At 36.8% G+C, this 17,339-nt stretch overlaps 1 protein-coding gene and 1 long non-coding RNA gene across 2 annotated transcripts in view; both read right to left on the bottom strand.

Annotated features, from left to right (window-relative positions):
• LOC135741088 (uncharacterized) overlaps positions 1-17,339 on the bottom strand; it is a 98,848-nt gene that overhangs the window by 71,779 nt on the left and 9,730 nt on the right. The gene's annotated exons all lie outside the window — the stretch shown is intronic.
• Positions 12,007-15,873, bottom strand: LOC141281597 (uncharacterized). The gene is made up of 2 exons (XR_012335939.1): positions 15,324-15,873; positions 12,007-12,248 (listed from the first exon to the last, which is right to left on the bottom strand). It is a non-coding gene; the product is annotated as an uncharacterized lncRNA (long non-coding RNA).

Here is a 17,339-nt window from a genome sequence, read left to right as displayed (position 1 = left end):
AGAATAATTAACAGAGCAGCTAACCATACACTTTTAAGAAAGCAATGAAAAATGGTTTATCTACAATCACAAAAAGGGCATTTATCTGTAACATCTGAATTTAAAACAGATACAAAAGCATTGACAGCGATGATAACATGTAATACTCTCCACTGAATGTCTCCAACCCCTTTAGTCAATGGTGGTTTATAAAGTGCTTCCCAAACGGGCCTCTTTTCATCCCCTACTTTTAAAAAAGATCTCCATGGCGTATCCACTCTATTTCTCAACTTTTCTTTATTTGAAACTTTAACACAAAAAATATAAAGACTTTTCCCCCCAACAGAGTTAAAAAAAGTAAAACGAAAATCATTTTTAAAACACCAAAAGTCCTCTTCATCAAACTTTGGCCTCACACCTATACTCGGAAAGGGTCAGTAATGTCTGGAACTTCACACCCATTTAACCAGTTCTTTTAATGCAGTTTTTCCTCTTCTGTTAAAGAGTCCCGGAAAAACTGTACAATTTGTCCAACCTTCTGTAGTGAATGAACACCAAGTCTATTAGCTACGGCATCAACATTATTCAAAAGTGGGCCAACTAGGCTTGTCAAATTCTTCACTGTGATACCTCTGACTTTAATGAATATTTCCGTCATTCCAGAAAAGCCAGCTTTTTTAAAGTCCAGTCTTGATCCATAGACAACAGGTTCTTCAAGTAACCAAAATAAAGAGGATTTCACTGTTAATAATTTATGTTTTTCTAAAATGTCCCAGACTTTAAAAACACTACAATAAACAGAGGGAGCTCCTCTTACACTTACATTATTACAATTCAGCAGAAAAAAGTGCGCATCAATCATAAATTATCTATCTTTTTTAAATTAAGCCCAGCTAACATACGCCATTGTGATTCTAAATTCCCATATAACAACTTCTGTACAAACTGAATTCTAAAAGCAGCTTTTCTGCTTGCCAGATGAACCAGACCTTGACCGCCAAACTCCCTTGGTAAAAATAAAACACTCTGTGGAATCCAATGTAAATTATCCCAATAAAAATCAACAATCATTATTTGAACCTTTATTAAGCTACGAGCAGGAGGCTCTAAAACTATTAACTTATGCCATAGGGAAGACACAACCAAATTATTAATAATTAGAGTTCAACCCCTATAAGACATTCGTGTAAGAAGCCATTTCCATTTTTTGAATTTTCCTTCCACCATTTCCAAAACACCTTCCCAATTTTTCATTTCCGTGAAGTCATCACCTAAATTAACCCCTAAATATTTAAAGCCTCCTTTACTCCCACTTAAACCTCCTGGTAGTTGAGGTTCTTCATGCCCCCAGTCACCTACTAATAAACCAGAACTTTTTTCCAATTTACTCTTGCAGAAGAAACTCTACCAAAATCATGTACTATTGACGTTGCTTTGTTTACATCATCTTGATCATTAACAATGACAACAACATCATCAGCATACGCTAGAACACAAACAGGTATATAATTATCAGTTATTTTAAAACCTATCAGATCTTTCCTTATTTTATTTAAAAAAAAAAAGGTTCAATAGCAAGGGAGTTTTACCTGACAAGGAACAACCTTGTCTAATTCCTCTGTTTACATTAAAAGGTGCACTTAAACCACCAGTGACTTTCAAAACACTCTCAATATCTCCATAAAGAACTTGAATCATTTTTAAAAAATTAGCAGAAAAATTAAAAGCTTCCATTGTATTCCATAAATATTTATGCTCCACAAAATCAAAAGCCTTCTCTTGATCTAAGGAAACTAAACCACATTTAAAACCAAACACATTTGAAGTTTTAAGCAAATCTCGTATAAAATGTATGTTATCAAAAATAGACCTGCCAGGAACGCAGTAGGACTGGTCGTTATGTATCACATATTCCATCGCTTTTCTTAACCTATTTGCAAGAACCTTAGAAAGAGCCTTGTAATCGGCACAGAGTAAAGCGACCGGTCTCCAATTGCCTATATCTCTTAGATCCCCTTTTTTATGAAGCAAGGTCAGCACTGCTCTTCTGCAGCTTAACGTGAGTTGCCCTCCAGCAAGACTCTCATTAAGAACCGCTAGCAGATCTTGACCAATTATATGCCAAAACTTTTTATAAAATTCAACAGGGATCCCGTCAATTCCTGGAGCCTTACCATTTGCCATACTCATCACAGCTGAGTACACATCAGCCAGTGTTAACGGTTGCTCCAGTTCGGCATTAATCTAATCAGGCACTCGTGGAATACCATCATAAAATTCTTGTGCCAATGCACTGTTTTCCTGATACTCACAAGTATATAGAGCAGAGTAAAAATCTACAGGTCTCTTGCGAATATCTGCAGGCTCTTTCAAGTCCTTCCCATCAGCACTCCACAATGAATGAATTAATTTACCCTGTCCATTTTTTTTCAAGGCCAAAAAAGAAACTAGTTGGTGCATCCATTTCATGTATATTCTGGAAACGTGATCTTACCGACGCTCCATGTCCTCTGATTCCTAACAGATCAGCTAAAATATCTTTTTTTCTTTTAATAGTTTGAGAATGACTTTGATCTTGTGTGGAATCATATAAAATCTAAAGTTCAGTTATTTCAGATTCAAGATTTTTTACCAACTTAACTACATTCCTGGAGTTATTAAGAGTGTATTGTTTACAAAATTGTTGAATCTGAATTTTTGATATATCCCACCATGGTTTACATGAATTGTACTGATACAATGTGGATCTCCATTGTTCCCAAAAAAACATAAAACCTTTTTTAAAACTCTCATCATTGAACGGCGAAACATTAAAGTGCCAATATGCACTTTTAACTTTAAGAGAGTTAATAAAAACTACTGTACAAACTAAAAAGTGATCTGAAAAACTAACAGGGGATATAGCACATGATTTAAAGATTTGTGAATGATGTTTAAAACCATATAATCTATCAATTCTCGCCATTGAAACATAATTTTCTCGAGAATGTGTCCAAGAGTATTGCCTAAAATATCCATGTTTTACATCCATAAATCAAAGTTTTCTATAATACATGCTAATTTATTTTTTGGAGACATATGTGGTTCAATATGATTGCGATCTAAATTACTCACAGTACAATTAAAATCACCAGCTAAAAAAAGAAATTCTACAGAGTCACATTCTGAAAGTGTATTAGACAATTTTTCTAAAAAAAGCATTCTTTCTCTTGCACTAACAGGAGCATATACATTGATTAAAATCATTGTTGTTTTTTCATACTTTACAATGACTTTAATTAGCCTCCCTGCTACCACTTCTTCCACTTTGTAAGACACTGGCAAAAAGGATTTTGAAAATAAAATGCCCACTCCAGCACTATTAGTGCTACCATGACTCAATATTACTGTGCCATCCCATTCCCTTTGCCAATCCACTTCATTATCAATAAATGAGTGTGTTTCTTTTAAAAAGAAATATCAACATTTTTCAACTTAATTAAATCAAACAGGCAAGCTCTTTTCTTGGCATCTCTCGCTCCATTTAGATTTAGTGAGGAAATCTTAAAATCACCCATAAAAAAAATTATGGTTAACAAGAGAAACCCCACTTCAGAAGATGTCCATGGCTTATTCTTGTGAGCCTTCCACATCATCTTGTGTATTTTTTTCTCTTACTTTCTGCACTAATTTTTTGAGACGAAACACTTCTGTCTCACTGAGCCCAACCACTTTTCATCAAAACTTTTGCAGTTTCAATAAACCTGGCTCTGTCTGGGAAATATTCATACACAACCACATTTCTTTTCCCTTTTGTTACTTGCAGAAAGCTCTGAAACTTTCCTAGATCATACTTATCTTCTCTTGTGTCTGTTGTCTACAGAATCCAAAACAATTACTACAGCGCTGTTCATCCTTGACGCTGACTTTATACTATCAAACCTGACTAATTCCCCTATACCGCCACACCACACTCCTCCACTGAACACTCCACAAGGACCGGCACTTTAATCCCGTGCCTTCGGGTGAGCTGTTCAAACTAACACTACTTTCCTTAAGTACTATAAACAACACTTATGATTATAAAATAAGAAAAAAAGAAATCACCCTTGTGAAAAGAAAGTATAAAAGTGTTAGAAAAAGCACCACTGAAAAGCTCTCAAACAACCGCTCTTACAGCCACGCTCAACTCGCTCCGCCACACCCGCGCATACATGAGAGAGAGAGAGAGAGAACCTAGAAGCAGGCTTTGGATGTACACATACAAGGTTTATTGGGTACAAAAGAAAACCCAATTGGTGCCTAAAACACCTAAAGGCACCAACAAAGACAGATGATAAACAGAATAAACTATGACAGGAGCTACATGAATGCTTAACAGTAAACTTGAATGATAAACTTGACAATAACTTACTAGCAGAGTACACATGGGTAAGAACACCACCTCCCTTCAATACGATACAAATTTGCATCCGATCGTCCTCAATCATATTGATTTAGGTGTTTACATGAAGGCTTTTATTTTTTTGTTATATTTTTTGGCCAGTTTTTGCCTTTATTCAATAGTGAGGATAGGGGAGGAATGAAAAGTACAGGGAGGAGAGAGGGGTATGAGATCGGCAAATAACCACGAGTGGTGAATCGATCTCGGGTTGCCGAAAGCGCAAAAGCACCACATGTTGGAGCGCTGCCCACCACACCATCGGCTCCGACTTCATGAAGGCTTTTCAATACGATTACAAACGGACGTATCTAGTGGTGTCTCTTTCTTTCTTACTCTGTTCTCTATAGTATCAGGTAATATCTCATACACATTGGAAACAGTTCATTGTATTATTTAACATTTCACGCATTTATAGTGTAACCAATACAAGTTTTATTTCAGTTTTGTTATTAAAGCATTTAATTTACAAATCTGTTGTTTAGTTTTGATTTAATGCTAATACTTACACTCTACACATTGCAATACAATATATATATATATACTCTAGCAATGCTCTCCCACATATTTTGCTATCATAACTGCGCTTATTTCCGTCGCTGGTATAAATTACAGAAGGGTGATAATTGACAAGAAATACTTGCTGTCAACATTTCTCAGTCATTTCAGTGTTCCTACAGACTGAACCACTGTAGTGAATCCACCCTTACAAACACAAAGCAGTAAATTACAGAAGTGAGAAGATAACTTTGTGGTTACATTCTGGGCTCTCCAGCTTGTCTTTAACTACACTGTCAGAAAAACTGTTTCCTAATATGAACTATTTACATACCTCAGATGTATTAATGTGTACCTTTGAGATACTTATATGCACTGTTTATGTAGAAATAAAGTTTACTTTTGAAAGGGCACTGCCCCGGTGACAGCTTCTAGATTTTCTTGTTTGAATAATTAAGGTTTGTATGACTCTTGTCTTATATCACTGTCTTAATGCAGTAAACAACACTGATGCTTTTCCCAAATTTCCAACAAGCACAAAACTGATGTTTACTCAAAAGTGTTCATACCTTGAATGTGTAACAGCAGGATCAATGATGAGAGTCTGGAGTTCATGATGTAGTTTTGTAGAAAGTCACATAAGACCCAAAACTCTTTTCTTATTCCTGAGAGAAAACAAAACATCATTGTGACGCTCAATTCAACAGACAGTTATTACAGTAAAATAAAACACAACTAACATGCTTGTTTTTTGTAACATTTCAAAGATTCAATACATATACATGTGTATACATACGTACTCGTGGAGATCTCTGACTTCAACCGGTTTGTAAAGTTGTGTCAATATCTGAAGTTGTGGTAGATCATTTAATGATCTGATTATCGTTCTCAAGCGGATGTTAAAGAAAGACTCTCCTTCACTTATTGACACTTCATAGCATAAGAAGAAGAAAAGCATTTCAGAACATGCCTGAATTTTACATAATCGGTCAACTATTCTTATCTTTACGTGTAGCTGGTATTTGTTGGAGAGTCCTGTAAACAGTGGCATGTTTACCATTTTAGGGGCCCTAAAGAAAGTCCAAGGAACTGGAGCCCCACATGCCCCAACATTGCCTGAAGGGTTTTCAAGTGAATTGCACAACAGTAATATTGAGTATATAGAATTAAGTTAGACATATAAGAACAGATTCATTTTATTTTGAACTGCTTAACATAACACAATTCTTGGTTTAAAAAATAGAAATAGTGCCCATTGTCCTTTTCAAAATGATACAGAATTATTATCTTAAAAAAAATAAAGGTCTTGGTTTAACCTTAAGCTAGTGGTTCTCAAACTTTTTCCACCCTTTGTACAGAAAAATATTTTCAAGCCCCTCTCAGATCTATCCTTTGCTTGCAAATTCCTTATAGGATGCATTTAAAACAATGTAATTTATACACTACTGCAACTTCAGTCTGTGATCTTACTAAAAAAACTAAATAAGAAAAAAAGGTGAAGCATTAGATTACGATTCAGACTGAAGAACTAACAAACTGAACTAACAAACACCAGCAATGGACGTTGTAAGTTGGTTATTGCCTGGATTTGTAATGGGAATCACATAGCTCTCATTTTCATATTGCAGAAACAAATTTACTGTGAGATACAACAAGCATATAGACGCCACTGCTTGTAAAAGATGTCTCTTATCTTTACTTCATCTTTTATGTCTCCAGCAGAAAAAAATCTAATCATTAATCTTCATCTTTTTACTGCTAGTGCTCTTATTCTTGTGCAACAGTCTCAACTCCATTCACAGGACAGATTATGTTTTATATTTTTATAAACCTGTTCCTTTCATTACTAATAAATTGAGACAGAAATAATCTGCACATTTTTATATTTACATTACACTTTTGGGGAAACTGAATGTAATTGTTTCTTTAAAATTGTAAAACCTGTAAAAAGTGTTAAATGGAGCTGATAGTAACATATTTAGTAAACTGTGCATGCTCGCTTAGTCTACGAGTCTGTAGGGTGTCACATCTGTCATTTTTACGCTTTGAAGTGTGCTCATCAGCGCCCCCTTTGCCCCCTTGATCAGGGCCGGCGCCACGAGGGGGCGTCGCCCCCTCACTGGCACTATCCCGCCCCCTCAGATCACCATTAATGTTGAATGGGATTTTAATGATAAAATGCGCTATTTAAAAATCACGTTTGCCTTGTGTATTGTCTTCCTAAAGTGAATTTTAAAGTCTAATTATTTAACAAAACAAAAAAACAAGTGTGCATGTATTCTACCGTGTCACACGCCCACTCATGTGTAGCCTATAGGCTTGTTCGAATTCATCAGGCGAAGACGTCAAAATGCCACGAGAGCGAGACGAAACGACACTTAGTATGATTTCTCGAATCGTTCTCGCGGTACTTTGACGTCATGTGGTTGTTGGTTCTTGCAGCTGCGCCTGAAGTTGAACAAGTTTGTGTTGACGGCTTGAGGCACGCCAACAATGAGCCCGCGTTCTGAGTCTCAGAGGGAAATCAAGATGTCGAAGTGGGAAATTATATAAAAATTTACAGACAGGAGTGTGAGAGTGACCTGGGCCTGCCCTGTATCAATGGATATACGGAAAATAGCATTGGAAGTTCTACAAACCGGACTCCGGATTGTCACACATCAATTAATGCCGTGGCGTGGATGAATTATCGGAGCATTTCAGGTGCAAAGATCCAAATGTTCGGCTGTCATTAAGTCAATTCGGGCACCATGAACTTCAGTCAGACTGTACATAGTTTTGAAAAGTTCAGATGTTCATGTTCTTCAGCATCCTTGCAAGTCAACGTACAACCAACAGCCTATTATTGTTCTGCATTTAACGTTAAAGGTAAGCCTGTACGATCTCTCTCTCACACACACCTGTTTATCAGGAGTAAATAGATAAAAAACAGACATTGTTAAATGTATAATTAACGAATTTGAATTAGCCTATCCTACAGCATAGCTGTATATGTAAACAAGTTATTGTCATTTTGCTATTGTGGTTCTCTAGCTGCTTAATCGCTAGCTTATGGTGCATTACTTGTGGCAGTTAAAATAATTGCGTTATATGATCAAATTGAACCAAAATGTTGATAAATGTTGCGTTTGGACAGTTTTTGGGCTGAAAACCATCAACTCTATTTGCCAACACTGCCCCCCACCATTACGTAAAATGTATTTCTACCTCTGGGTCTGAACTTCTAATGAGTAGTGTTGTGCTAATATGTAACGTTAGGTATGCGTTTTTTTGTTGTTGTTGTATTGTTCAGAGCTCTGTATGTTGCTCACTATAGCTGTAGTTTTTGTGGTTGTATTACAGAGATGTTTGTTTATAACACTTTAAAACTTAATGTACCAAACCTATGTATTTTCTAGCTGGGGGAATTATATGCATTCATGTGATCGCCCCCTCTGGTATTTTAGACGCCCCCTCATCAGCGCTCGGCTGGCGCCGGCACTGCCCTTGATGCTGTCTGCAGCAGACTTTGCACACTTTACCAACCCAGAAGCCCTTGCAAAAGAGCAGTCAGACCAATCAGACAACTGATAACAAATATATATTTTTAAATTCTAAAGACAGATTAAAAATGAGCGTCGTGTTCTTGAATCAGCATAAAAACTTGATCGGCTTTGCCACAAACCACCCACTTAAACAGGATGAGACTGTGTGATAGACATCTCTGCCCAGAAAACCAGTTTATACCAGCTTCAGTTTAATACTAGATTAGACTGGTAAGTAAAACACATCATATCAGAGACAACCTCAAAAACAAGTGTAAAATTCACAACATCAGTTCATGACATTGCTTTTTCATTTCAAAATGTTATTCAATTATTGTTTAACAAAAGATAAAGAAAACAAAAATGGAAAAGGCTCTTATGATCAATAGCATCACTGAATGTAATGTCAGTCTGTTTTCTCTACATGTTAATAAATTCAACCTCACTGAAACTCAACCTGTGCAGAGCAGCTGACCTTATTGTCCTTACACTCCGAAGTGCCATTTTTTAGGTATTTTATTTAAATTTATTTATTTTCTTCAATTTTATTTCAGTGAGATTTGTTTATTTTAAGTTTGCTCAGATTACATATGAATGTGTAAACTTTACTGTTTGTTTCTTTAAGAGACATGAACTTGGACAAATACAGCCATGGGCAAATCATCTCTACATCTTCAGATTCTGCCGTCATGTCTTGCTCCATCACAGGCATTATAATAGGATAGATGTGTCGACTTTTCCCCAGACGATCTCCACAAAGACGAGTGACAGAACAATCACAGTAATGATCAAATTAAATTTGTGATTTAAAAAGAAGAGAAGAAGATGCTGCGCTGCTTAAAGGGCCGGTCACACTACACTTTTCATTCCATTGACTTCCATTCATACACAAGTGAATGCGTCAGACCGGAAACGCAAACTTGTGTGATTATATTTCACAGGTCGCTGCATAGCAAAGTTCAAGTCAAAGCTCTGTGAATTCATATCACGTGGAGCATTGTGATCAGTACAAAACTGGTACATCACTGTGTGACCTTTCTCTCTACTGAAAAGTAGGAATGGATTTAGCAAAAGATCAAACTGATGAGCTGCTCCCCACAGCAACGTCCGACCAAAGTGTGACCGCGGCTTAAATCAGCCTGCAATGCTATTATTCACATTTCCCCCCAAAATTACTGTATTACTAACAAATACTTTGATAATAGATAGACTTATCTCGCTATGCATTTATTACACATCCCATAATGCACAATTGATGAAACTTTTAAGAAGTCGTGAACCACAGAATCATAAAACCCCCTCGACTAATTCTAGTCAGAAGATACCCAAAAAGATTGGTCGCAGTCTGGAGCTCTTGGTGTCCCCCTATTGCCCAATTCATCTATGGATAATCTGGCACTAAGTAAGAAGCTCGTAAACAGATTCAGGGCGTTGTTGTTAGCAGTAAATTGCATGTAAAGCGTCTGTGGGAAGACAACTTTGTGGTTACGGGCTCTCCAGCTTGTCTTTAACTACACTGTCAGAAAAATTGTGTCCTAATATGAACTATTTACATACCTCAGATGTATTAATATGTACCTTTGAGATACTTAATATCACATACTTAAAAACTTAAAACTTGTTTTCCTTAAGTAACATTTCAAATAAAATATTAAATACATAGACATGTGTATACATGCGTGCTTGTGGAGATCTCTGACTTTAAGCGGTTTGTAAAGTTGTGTCTGAAGTTGTAGTAGATCATTTAATGATCTTATCTCATTTTCTCGTACTCAAGCCGATGTTAAAGGAACTCTTTTTGACACTTTTTATAGCATAAGAAGAAGGAAACCTTTTCATAACATGCTTAGACTTTACATATTTTGACAACTATTACATACTATTATATTAAAAGTTAATTTATAGCTGTTAATTATTGCTGAGTCCTGTAAAAGATGTCTCATATCTTTACTTCATCTTTTATGTCTCCAGCAGAAAAAAATCTAATCATTAATCTTCATCTTTTTACTGCTAGTGCTCTTATTCTTGAGCAACAGTCTCAACTCCATTCACAGGACAGATTATGTTTTATATTTTTATAAACCTGTTCCTTTCATTACTAATAATCTGCATATGTTTTATACTCCACACGACCAGCAAACTGATGAACCTCACGCAGATCCTTTAATTTCCAAGCATTAATGTTTGACAGATGTCAGGATGTTTTCTCTACTGTATCTCCAGTGGGATGTGAGTATGAAGAGTGAATATCTACTGTTGATCCCACTAAAGCACAAACTCTTGTAGAGGTTTAATTCACACCCCAACAGCTACAAGAAATAAAACTTCAACATTACTCCAGTAAGGTCCTGTCCCAAATAGCGCACTTCATGTGGACTTTCGGTCTCGTGGCCTTAAATTGTGCTTAGTCTTTGACTCCGTTGGGTGTCCCATCTGTCATTTTATGCTCCAAAGTCCACACTGCTGCAGGCTTCATGCACTTTACCTACCCAGAAGTCCTTGCGAAAGAGCAATCAGACCAATCAGACGACAGATGGGAGGAGTGATGGGCAACTTCTCTTTTTATTTTCAACGTGATGCTCGAGTCTGTCACGAAATACGACTGTAATGCACCGTTGTGGACAAGGGTCCCTAAAGTCTGCACTACATGATGTCATCAAAGTGTGGACTCTGAGGAAGTCCACAAATCCAGGGTGTGCCATTTGGGACAGGGCCGCAGTGGAGCCGTCATCCTCCATTGTGAAGAAATAAATGTGCAAATTCACATGCTGTTGTACTTTAGTCATATTTACAGAAAGTCTCGTTCCAAGACTGATAACACATCATTTAACTTAAGTGATTTCAGTGTACACTTTATACAAGATAAAACAGATTAACATGAAAATTAAACTGAAATGTCAAGAACAAATAGGCCTACATGGCAAATATGATTATCAAAAAACATTTAACACACAAATAAGAGCTCTGTCAGGTAAGAAAAAAAACACAGTGCTGAAATAAATGTAAGTTTGCTACATAAAGTACTGTATATATAATATGATGGTTATTTTCATAACATTATGTCATGGAAGCGTTAACACGTGTTTGACCAGCAGATGTCAGCAAATAGCAAATATCCTATTTTTAAAAAACATCTTAACAAACTATATATTGTTGGTAAGCTCAGTTATCATATTTCAAGGCCATCTGATTGTAGAAATGATGTAGTGACAGTAATTTAGTCACTGAACCCATAATAATGCATATTAATAATTATATATTCATAACAATAATATCCTATTATAAATCCACAAAAATCATGACAACCTATAAACCATTAGATATCTATGGCTTTAAGAAATTGTGTCCATATTTCAAAACCTTTTAGTATTAATGTAATGAAAATAATTTATTATTATTTGTGATATATGTGGCTTTGTTGGTAAAATACTATTGTGCAGATATGCAGCAGTGCTTTGTTAATGTCTGTCAGTTTTAACTCTTGATAGATGATCCCATAATCTCAGTTGCTTCATTTTTCTAAATGCAAATGGCACTTGCTAGCAGCCTCTTCAGTATAATGTATTTATATAGAGTCTGAAACTCTTTTAAAGAATGAAGTCTTTTATTTTTTAGTAAGCAGTGGCTGACAGGAGGAGCAAAAGATTCAGAAAATAACCATTGAAGGTTGAACATTTCCTTAAAAAGGGAAATGAAAGGCAAAATCACAAAAAGCATGTAAAATGGCTAATAACAGAAAACCTAACATTTAAATAAATTTTTTGTTATGCTTGGGCAGCTGTGCAAAACTCTTGAGCAGGATGGCGGCAGAGGTTTCCTGAGGTGTCCTGGAAAATATTTATCACCCAACAAGTATTAGTATTAAGTTGCCAGTATGCACTCATTGGCTTAATGGAGTTTAAAAATACAACACACTGTACCATGCTGTGATCCAAAAAACTTAATGGAGTAATTATACACTTTTTTATAATACTACAGTGATATTTAAAAACATAAAACCGTTTGACATGATTTCTACCCAAATCTGACATTGTGCAGTCAAATCACCACCCAATATTAAGTTTGGGTAAAAATTCTTTCCAAAAGTTGCTCTTACATTTAAAAGCCTACCCATGATTATCTCATCAATCTGATATGAGTGTGGAGTAAAACTCTTAGTAAAAAGAATAGCTCCTCCTCCACTAAGTGTGGGGCATGTTCAATCTCACACCGGTGCGCAACGTTTTGCTACGGTTTCCGGGTTGAACGACATGTTTCCTAGAAACGGTGTGCAACAGGTTTTAGAAGCGTTTTCTCTTGTTTGGTGGGTGTGTCAGAAATGTCGGCCTAATCAGCGGCAAGATTTATAAAACCACGCGGTAGTAAAGAGACAGCTCGCAAAATGGGTTCAAGTTGGAATGTTGTCTTTCATTCTGGACAGCAAGGTCAGTGACTGTAACATCGAGGGTATTTTACAGTATTAAACACACATTTATAATGATTTCATCAGGCTTTAGAAACATTTAAAAAAGAATGGCCTCTCAGCTACCGTAGTTGCAACTCTTGCGTCATCACAACAGGGTGTTCAATGCATCACCGTTTCAGTTTAATAAACGTTGTGCAACGTTTTGTCGGGGCTGAACGCAGCCCCGGTGTTGTGACTTAACACAGACACCCCCTCCCACTCTCCTGTCCAATCAGCAGCATTCCTTGAATCACTGTGTGTCTCTTGCAACATGGCAATTTTTCTTTGCTTAATCACTTGAAACAGTTCTGCCCTCTTTTCCATTTCCATTGCTCCATTAACATTTACTGTTGCAATATTTACTTCCCCCATAGTTAAAGAAAAAGAAAAAAACAAGAAAAAAACAACACTCTGTCAACAAACATCACATCTAAAAATGCACTATTAGGCTTTATCACTACCTCCATTAACATTGTCAGAAGTGAGCTTCGTCACTATTTTATTGAGTCTATAAATCTCTCTGTTTGTAAACAACCTTTCTGACATAAAGTGTCTTATCCACAACTGCTTTAAGTCAGGAAAAACTGCGTTACACAAACCCCACTCTTGTTTTTGGTAGCCCTAAGAAAGAGTTTGATCTCATCAACTTCATAAGTATAGTTAGAAAAATCAATCTGAGACAAACTGATGATAGAATCAGAAGATTCATTGCCACTTTCCATTTCATCTTCATCAAACACATCCTCTACATCTGCTTTTTTAGCTCTGACATTTTGTGAATCACCAGATTTTTTCCTTTTAGAAGGAACTTTAAACATATAGTTTGTTCCGTCTCTGTCACCATTTCAGAGTTATTCCAATGCAAATTAACAGAAACAGTAAAGTCACTATCATTATCACTGTATCTGTATTAACACCAGTTAATAGTTTTAAAGGCTTCGGTATTCGAGCAACTTTCATTAGTTACGCTCTCACTTATCCGAATCGCCACACTTTCATTCACGGGCAGGTTTTTTACTGCTCTTTCCTCCACTACACTATCATCCGCCATAGGTGGATCAACGTTTGAGGGTCCAGCCTGCACTACTTAGCCAACATTAACAACAGCCAGCGAGTTGTTGTTCTCTTTGTCTTTACCCGGACAAGCGCGAAATAAATGTCCTATTTCCCCACAATTGAAACATTTAAAAACATAGACTTGAAGAAATGTCTATACATATATTTTGGGCAGTTTTTGCCTCTTTTCAATAGTGATGTTAGGGGAGGACAGGAAAGTACAGGGAGGAGAGAGGGGTATGGGATCGGCAAATAACCACGAGCAGGGAATCGGACTCGGGTCGCCGAAAGTGTGAAAGCATCACATGTTGGAGCGCTGCCCACTACACCATCGGCTCTGACTACATGAAGGCTTTTAGTGTAACCAATTAAATTGTAACTTTAAGTCAGTGCTTTTGTTAAAGCATTTTATTTACAAATCTGTTATTTAGTTTTGATTTAATGCTAATACTTAAACTCTACATATCAATACAATATATTTATATTCTAGCAATCCTCTCCCTCATATTTTGCTATCATAACTGAGCTTATTTCTGTCACCGATATAAATTACAGAAGGGTGATAATTGACAAGAAATACTTGCTGTTAACATTTCTCAGTCATTTCAGTGTTCCTTCAGACTGAACCACTGTAGTGAATCCACCCTTACAAACACAAAGCAGTCAATTGCATGTAAAGCATCTGTGGGAAGACAACTTTGTGGTTACATTTTGGGCTCTCCAGCTTGTCTTTACTTACACTGTCAGAAAAGTGTTTTACGAGTTCGCCTCACTGACAATAAAGTGGGACTGCTAATATGCGTGTGTGGTGTGCTGTCCCGGGGCGAAGGTTCCGAGCTCGGGAAATACCCCCCGAGTTCGGAACGTTCATCCCTTGACCGGGGAAGGAGCCCCGGACCTGGGGTGTGCCCTGACCCGTGTTATCCCCAGTGCTTAGCTAAATGTACGTAGTGAGGTGAAGGGGTGGAGGTGGGTTTGTGATAATTCTGGAGAATGAGGGTAAGGAGTCTTGATTATTATAGAGCTGGTACTAAGTTGTTGTGTTGATTAGTGATTTATAACCAGCCGTGTTCATTGTTTAATGATCGAGAGCCAGCTGTATTCATTGACTGATCAGCTCCTCCCAAACCTTGTTTATAAAACATCATGTCCTAATATGAACTATTTATATACCTCAGATGTATCAATATGTACCTTTGAGATACGCACTGTTTATGTAGAGATAAAGTTTACTTTTGAAAGGGTATCACCCAAGTGACAGCTTCTACATTTTCTTGTTTGAATAATTAAGGTTTGTATGACTCTTGTCTTATATCACTGTCTTAATGCAGTAAACAACACTGATGCTTTTCCAAAATGTCCAACAAGCACAAAACTAATGTTTACTCAAAAGTGTTCATACCTTGAATGTGTAACAGCAGGATCAATGATGAGAGTCTAAAGTTCATGATGTAGTTTTGTAGAAAGTCACATAAGACCCAAAACTCTTTTCTTATTCCTGAGAAAAAATAAAACATCATTGTGACGCTCAATTCATCAGACAGTTATTACAGTAAAATAAAACAAAACTAACATGCTTGTTTTTGTAACATTTCAAAGATTCAATACATATACATGTGTATACATACGTACTTGTGGAGATCTCTGACTTTAACTGGTTTGTAAAGTTGTGTCAATATCTGAAGTTGTGGTAAATCATTAAATGATCTGATTATCGTACTCAAGCGGATGTTAAAGAAAGACTCTCCTTCACTTTTTGAGACTTTTCATAGCATAAGAAGGAAAGCATTTTATAACATGCTTGAATTTGACATAATCGGTCAACTATTCTTATCTTTACGTGTAGCTGTTATTTGTTGGAGAGTCCTGTAAACAGTGGCGTGTTTACCATTTTGGGGGCTCTAAAGAAAGTCCAAGGAACTGGAGCCCCACATGCCCCAACATTGCCTGAAGGGTTTTCATTTGAATTGCACAACAGTAATATTGAGTATATAGAATTAAGTTGGACATAAAAACTGAATATTTTATTTTGAACTGCTTAACATAACATGCTATAGGACAAAAAAACTTGTTCCACCGGCCTCCCTTTGTACAGAAAAATATTTTCAAGCCCCTCTCAGATCTATCCTTTGCTTGCAAATTCCTTATAGGATGTGTGAGGATTTGACAATGAACAAGAGAACCCAAGCGCAGACGATGTCGGGGAAAGTGAACTTTATTAACATGAAACACAGAAAACAAAAACCCACAAGGGGGCAACTCATTACTAAACATGTTATACAAAATACTAACATGACATACTAGACTTTGATATAAAACAAGACTGAAATCAAACATGAACTCAACAAAGTACAACACATCTGTACACAATGAACCAGCACAAGATAAGAGACAAGAGGAGATTAAATAGGGGAAAACTAAACAAACTAACGAGAGCAACACAGGTGAATGGGATGAACTGATAATGAATAATTAACAAGGAGAACAAGGGGGCGGGGACTAGGACAAGACACCAGAGGAACATGACCCAATATACAAGGCCATGAGCCTCCACATGGAACAAGAGACTGTCAGAACCAGTGGCGGCTGGTGACTTCTTTTTCTGAGGGCGCACAATGCGAAGTTCGTCACAACATGTATGTAGCCCGTCATGTGTGTGGTACAGTACGTAATTTCAAAATATGTGTTCTGCACTTTGAGAGATCGTATGTGCATCACGTGTCCTGCCAAAATAAGTGTCTGCTGCAGACACGTCAAAGGGTTTATGATAAAAGAGACGCTCGCGTTTGCCAGATACTCGCATAATCTCATGCGTAAACAGAGTTTAATGTTAAGGGAGTGTCTTTTGGAACATGAGCGTCTCTTTTATCATAAACGGTTTTGATGCGTGTGCAGCAGGCATTTATTTTGACAAAACACGTGATGCACACACGATCTCTCAACACGCAGGACACATATTTTGGAAAAGGGAACCACACACATGATACTCCGAACACTTATTTTGAATTTGCGCCCCTCGGATGAGGAGTCACGAGCCGCCACTGGTCAGAACCCTGCCATCACGATAAAACATAAATATAAAACAAGACTCTTATGGCAGAGTCCTGACAGGATGGATTTAAAACAATGTAATTTATACACTACTGCAACTTAAGTCTGTGATCTTACTAAAAAAACTAAATAAGAAAAAAAGGTTAGATTACGATTCAGACAAACACCAGCATTGAACGTTGTAAGTTGGTTATTGCCTGGATTTGTAATGGGAATCACATAAATCTCATTTTCATACTGCAGAAACAAACTTACTGTGAGATACAACAAGCATATAGACGCCACTGCCTGTAAAAGATGTCTCTTATCTTTACTTCATCTTTTATGTCTCCAGCAGAAATAAATCTGATCATTAATCTTCATCTTT

This window comes from Paramisgurnus dabryanus, chromosome 24, assembly GCF_030506205.2.
Source record: "Paramisgurnus dabryanus chromosome 24, PD_genome_1.1, whole genome shotgun sequence".
Lineage (NCBI taxonomy): Eukaryota > Metazoa > Chordata > Actinopteri > Cypriniformes > Cobitidae > Paramisgurnus > Paramisgurnus dabryanus.
The sequence above is the reverse complement of the archived record's forward strand: the minus strand, read 5'-3'. Positions and strand labels throughout refer to the sequence as shown.